A 7,275-nucleotide genomic window follows, 5' to 3' on the forward strand; every position below is an offset into this window, starting at 1 on the left:
ATATTCAATCACGTCATATGACTTTATGAAAAGCCAAGTTATGAAAATGGATGAGGCAAAGCAACATTGTGCTTGGTTCAGTTTGTAATATTTATATATGTAATTAGTTTTTTTATGGTGCAAAGGATTTATGATGAGAATTAGATTTGATGAAGAGTTTGCAGAGGGCGAATAAGAAAAGCACATTTGACTAAATGAATGAGAGGGATGATGACAGTGTTGAAAATTGTGTTAAATGTGCTAATTTTAGCATTGCAATAAAACAAGTATACAAATCTATGACCCCAAATCGTGTTATCTAAAGCTCTGTTGCTCTCTGAGAGATTGCTCACACGGATATAGCGGCTGACAGAGAGTGTAAAACAGCTGAGCACTGGTTTTAAATTAATTCTGATTGGTTGGGTTCATTTTGTAAACACTGGATTGAAGTGATATCAAGAGTCATGGCTGGGCCAGTACTTATTAAATCAAACACACTTTATCAATTGCTCTGAAATTGTGCAGTTGATCGTATCACACACATCCCTCACTTTATCCTTTCTTTTTTTGTTATTTAAGTTTTTATTCAATTTCTTATCGGTCAAACATCATACAAAAGACATCAAACTTCCACACAAACAAATCAACCATATTAACCCTCTGGAGTCCATCTATTTGTTGAAAATACACGTTTTATTTACAGTAATAACTTTATTTATATATGATATGTAGACAAGCTGAGTAAGCCAGTTGAAAGTGCAATCATAGGAGCTTTCACAGTGTGACATTTATGTTTCTAGACCATTTTTAAAATGTACATTTTCTCTCTATAATGAAAACTATTGCTGTTTTTAATTTACATGCAAATAGACTGTTTTGTATTTTTATTATTAATTTTTTTTCTGCTGTTTTTGTGTGTATAAATGGTAGAAGAAGAAAAAAAGGTACATTTCCATAGACACCTGTGTCTTTTGTTTGTATTTTGGGTTCCTGGCAGCTTTATACTTTGTTAATTAAAATAAAATGAAAAATCTGACTGATAGCCAAGTTTGTGTGGAGAAAAAGGAGCCATGCATGTGATGTAAGGACAGACTGAAAGATAAACAGAGACAGAAATGAATGCATAGGAAGTTGACAAATTTGAACCAAAATCTCCTGGACTTCAGAGGTTTAAACAAAAATACATAAAATATAAACAAAAAATGCCTACACATGTAAATACACATACATGCACAAATCCCAGCCCATAAACAGTGTTATACAACATATACAGTGTATATGATTCAGAAAATGACCCCAGACCTGGTTAAATTTCCCTTTGTTATCATTCAACCTTGCCTTCATCAATTCATAGGAGGCATTGTCTGTCATCAGCTTAATCCAGTCAGCAAATTCTGGTCGAGTCTGACTCTTCCAGTGGCGAAGAATAATCCTAGCTGCAGTGATAAAGCCTGTCAGTGCTAAACCGAATCCTGCTTTTGATATTCCTGGTGGTGACCCTGACCTGTCTCCCAGTAGGCAGAGCTGGGGGGATTCTGGTAGAGCTTTTCCACCCAGTTTTCCTATAACCTTTTTTCCAGAAAGGAAAAACCAAAGAGCACTCCCACAGTGAGTGTAAGAAGGTCCCTGCCTGAGCATTATACTTCCAACACACACTGAAAAAAGTATAACCTTGCTCAAACAAAAAAAAATGATGTCCAGATATCACATCTAAAATATTTTACTTCATAGAATCTAAATTGAGTAACTTCTTATGACCTGATTATTTTATGTTGATGTAAACAATAATACTACACTTGACTCAACCTTAATTATCTGCCTTAATTATTATTATATAACATTTTAGTTATTGAACCAAACTGATGAAATTAAATTGAACCAACCTAATATATTCACTTTTAACTGAATTAATGTTTGCATTGAAACCAGTTAATTTATTTACATATACCTAAACTATATTTTTCATTTGACTTAATTAATTTTTGTTTCCCACCTTATAAACTCTATACTTGGCCAACTGATTACATTAGATTTATTTATTAATCTTTAACTAAAAATATTACCTGCAGGTCATGAATAAGAAGAAAAAGAACTTGAGAGAAATCAAAAACTTTGTTTTGGATCCTTAGGACGTATATTTACTTCAGTATAAATCAAACTTGATGTCTCTAAATTAGGGTGACCATATTTTGATTTCCAAAAAAGAGGACAATCGGCACGGCCTCGAGATACAAATTCAGACAGGCTTCTCGGAGGTTGATGAACATGCTTTATTATGCTTCAATGGTGCAAAATTAACTTCTGTAATAAAATAAAATGAAATCTGTAAAAACTTGTAACAAAATAATAGCTCTCGTAGACTCTTTTCAAATAAATGAATAAATAATATGAAATAATGTTCTAAATATGAACTCTTCTGTTAGAAAATCTAGCTTCAACAATATATCTCTTAATAACTGCAATAAGATAAATAATAGAAGAGTCTCACAAAGATACTAACTTAACAAACAAAAAGGATCTATACTTTTCATCTTTAGTTGTCTTTGAGCTTTGAGATCTCCAGCATCTTTATTAGACACTGAGACATATGTGCCAGCATTGCACACGGTGCACTCCGCCTCCCACCTGTCCCGACCGGGACGGTACGTCGGACATTTTTTTTGCAGTTCATCTGTGAAGCTGCACTTACGCTTCGGCATTTCCCGTGCAATGCTGCTCCGCTGTTCGATCTGCCCTCTGTCTGCTCTGCTCTCTGTCTCTCTCTGTGTGTGTGTGCGCGGCGCTGACCCGCCCACAAGGCAGCCTCTTGGTAATTACGTCTCACAAAATTGTGTGCAAAGCGCCGGTCAATTTACGTGCACGTGTACTGGTCCTATGAAAAACAGTGAACACCGGACATTTTCGTGAATTTATAAAACACGGCCGGACGCCCCGGACAGGACGTAAAAAGTGGACATGTCCGGGCAAAAGAGGACGCTTGGTCACCCTACTCTTTTAAATGGCAGTTATTAGTTTGAATGAACAACTGCATGTTACACTTTTTTCAGTGCAGGTTGTTCTGTATCAAGCCCATTTTATGGAGCCTTACTGGCATATAATAATACCGGTTTATAATTTTGTAATGACTTTATCCTTTCTTAACCTTGTGTTGCTGTTTGAAGACACGTGTATCCGACATGTGCTCCGACATTTTGATACTGCGAACATATAAAAGCTGTTTTTATGTGTAGAAATCCTTTGCTTCCTTTTTTCAGCTGTACTTATGAGGGCGTTTCTGACTTTCCCTTTTTGAGACACGCGTTTGCATGTGGGATACTGGAGGAGGACGAGGTAGAGGAAGAGAAGAAAGACAGAGATGCGGTCCACAGCAGCAGAGAGGAGTTTCTTTGATGGCAGGCGGAGGCAGGAAATCACAAGATTTAATGTTCGATGTTAAACTGAGCAACTCTCACAGGCACACTTCAGACAGAACAGTGGGAGGGAGATGTGCTACCACACTGCATAATGGCAATGCTACTGTGATTTCACTGCGAAAATATATTATACAGGTGCTGTTTTTTATTCCCACGTACAAACAAGTACATTTATAATGCAAAAACAATGCAACAGTTTCAGGGATAAAATCATTTCCATGACAAAAACACAGATATCTGACACTTTAGAGCTAAGTAGTCAACAAAGTGTTTATTTCTGAGTGCTTGAGTGAATATTTCAAACTTGTGTGAAGCTGAACTAATTAATATTTTATACTCACAATGGCTCAAATGGGATTGTAATTTCTATTAACAGATACTTGCACATTGTACATTGTCACCAGCACTTATTGATGCACTAATAGCTCTTATTACACTATACCTTGATTGTTTGTTTTTATTCTTCCTGTAAGTCGCTTTGGATAAAAGCTTCTGCAAAATGACTAAATGTACATGTAAATGTACATAATTGCACAAACTGTAGGCAACATTTTTGCACTTCTGTTTCCCTTCTATTAAAGTAAATATGTTTAAAAAAAACAGCTGCTTTGTTTTCCAGTCTGGATGTCATGAAGAAGTCATGATTTTGGTGCTTTTGGAGACTCCAGAGGGTTAAAGCCTGTTGAAATTAACCCATGTCTTTCCAACTTTCATAACCTGGATAGCTTAAATACTATTATACTTTAAAAATAACACATTTGCAGTGACATTTTCCCAATTTTGAAGACTGCTGGTTCCATCAGCAGTGAGGAGAAAGTAACATAATGTCACCCAGCTTTGAACTGCAGAGAAAGAAGCTGCAATGTAATGTATAATTCAGACATCTGAGCCCTTTTTGCCTGTAAGGATCCCTATTCAACAACTCATTTTAACCATCACTGAGCCCATCGCTCTTCTTTTCTGAACACAAAAGGAAACATTGACATCGTAATGTCAGTTTTTGATACGTTTGTCATGTCTTGTTTCAAGATACTGATATCTAAGTCTAGAAAGAAAATCTTAAAAAAGGTGTACTGTGGTTGTCAAAGATTGAAAGTTAGACGGAATCAGTTGTTAACTCTTTGGAGTTTGGGGCTATTTTGTTGTTTTTTGACTCTTTTTCATTCTGCCTGTATATGCAACTTAAATAATAATCACCATGCTATGCTGGTATCATCTTTTTCAGCTCAACCTCACCTGATTATTATTTTGTCATTTTGAATTACTGGATTAACATTTTGAAGCACAAAAAACCCCATAAACACACACACAAAATACAAAAAAACACACATAAAAAACAAAAACATACACAAAATTACAAAAAACAAAAATAAACACTCAAACACACACACGTCACAAAGTCGTGCTCCGGTGCTTTCGTGGACTCCAGAGGGTTAACCCTTAATAGGGCACTCATTGAATTACCTGCAAATTCCAAATTTCAACCCAAAATTGCCCAAATGTGCACAAAACCATACAGACCTGGGGGAGGGGTGTCATATTTTGAGAAAAAAGTTTACGAGATTAAAGTGGTGAATCTGCAAGAAAAAAGTTGCCTTTTTTCACTTTTTTTCTCGTAAATCTGTGACTTTTTTCGCGCAGATCTGGAATTTTTTTTCTTGTAGATTTGCCACTTTACCTAGTAAATTTGCTACTTTTTTCTCGAAATATTATACTGATTTTTGCTGATTAGCTGGGAGAAATTCATGTGGTTCTACGACCTCACACAGAGACATAGGGACCCCATTTTGGACATCCACTGAAGTTATCAAGTTATGTTTTGCGTGTGTGCTTTTCTAAAGTAACTGTAACTGTCTATCTGCCTGTCAGCCTGTCTGCCTCTATCATCTGCTCTCTTCATGGTTTTAACATGTTTTCTTGAGTCATCAAATATTCAGAACCCCTGATTTGAACCCTTCTGGCATGTGAGTGCTTGTCTTGGGACCAAAAACAAGTTTGTGCTTGTGTCCAATGGTCCTGGGGGCAGACACACACACCAACCCTTCAATCCAGGTCACTTGTTGTCTCCGTCTACCTCCGTGACTTTCATCATCTCTTTCTGTTTTACCAACAGCATGGAAGGATGGTGGGACTTATGCATTGGGTTAAGAGCCTGGTTGATGGGAAATGTTGATGCTGTGAGAATGTATTCCCACAGTGATACACAGTGGCAGGATGTTTGTATCATATGTGCATTTGTGTGCAGTACTTTAGTGCAGTTCAGCATTATAGCCAGAAAAGAACTAACAAGGAAGAAGATGCATGTCTCTCAATAATTCATGAAAGGTTTGAGACCCCACGGTACCAAGCTAACCAAGTTCTTCTCACACAATTCATCCTGTTACTGACTAGATTCAAACTGAGGACTAAGTACATTTTATAACAGGGGTCTCAAACTCAAATAACCTGGGGGCTGCTGGAGGCAGTATTACAAGATTAGACACAAATTTACAAAAAAAAAAAAGACACAAAATGACAGAAAAAAGACACAAAATTACAAAAAAAGACACAAAATGACCAAAAAAAGACACAAAATTACCCAAAGAAGACACAAATTTACTAAAAAAGACTAAAAAAGACACAAAATGACTAAAAAAAAACACAAAAAAATACACAGAATTACAAAAAAGGCACAAAATATTTTTTAAAAAGACACAAAATTACCCAAAAAATACACCAAATTACCAAAAAAGACACAAAATTACCCAAAAAAGGCACAAAATTACCAAAAAAAGGCACAAAAATACCAAAAAAAATAGGCAAAATGATTTTTAAAATGACACAAAAATACCAAAATAGACACATAATTATTCAAAAAAAGACACACAATTATTTTTTTTTTAAAAAGAAACAAAATTGTTTAAAAAAGACACAAAATTACCAAAAAAAAAAGACACAAAATTACCACAAAAAAAAAGACACACACAACACGGTAAAGTGCCATTCATATAAAACTCACATTACACTTTCATATCAAGGTGGGGGCCACAAAATATCGTCACGAGGGCCGCAATTGGCCCGCGGGCCGCGAGTTTGAGACCCATGTTTTATAATGACACCAAAGCCATAGGATGACCTCTGCTGAACACTGGTTAAAGGTTTTTCCCCACAAGACGTGTGTGGCTGTGTATATTACTGCAGGTACCCTCCTATCTGTCTTTATTTTCTATTTTCTTGTATTTTGCTGCTATTGTGTATTCTCCAGTCAGTGTGAAGGGTATGAGGGCTCAAAATGTAGTGACAAGGTACACGATCATACACATGCATCCAAGAGGCAGCTGCAAAATGGCAATAACAGCACTGAAAAACATAGATATAGCGCAGATATTGATGATGATGATGATGATGTTGTTGATGTTGATGTTGGGGACCTATGTTGTTGACACTTCACCTGGAATTGCCTTCTGTTGCACTATTGTTTTTGTTTTATTTATATATATATGTATGAGGCTGTGATTTGTTGTATGTATGTGTGTTGGAATGTATTGCTTTTTATGTATTTTATACACCTAGACTGCAACCAAATTGCCCAAGTTGGGACAAATAAACTATACTTGACTTGACTTGACTTGACTTGACTTGACTGACTATATCATCTAACTACTCATAGTACTCAAAGTACTCATAAAAACATGCAACTTACAACCATTGTAAGGTCCTGGAAAAACTTGAAAATGGACCTTGAAAGTGCTTGAAAAGTGCTTGAATTTGACCACTGCTAAAGTGTATGAACCTTGAGGTTCTCCTGCCTCCCCTGACAGCATGTTACTGATATAGCGAGACAAAATGCCAAGCGGGCAAAGCTCGTTCCAGAAGGATTCTGAGACTCGCTTTCACCCGCTGG

This window comes from Centropristis striata, chromosome 1, assembly GCF_030273125.1.
Source record: "Centropristis striata isolate RG_2023a ecotype Rhode Island chromosome 1, C.striata_1.0, whole genome shotgun sequence".
NCBI classification, from domain to species: Eukaryota; Metazoa; Chordata; class Actinopteri; order Perciformes; family Serranidae; genus Centropristis; species Centropristis striata.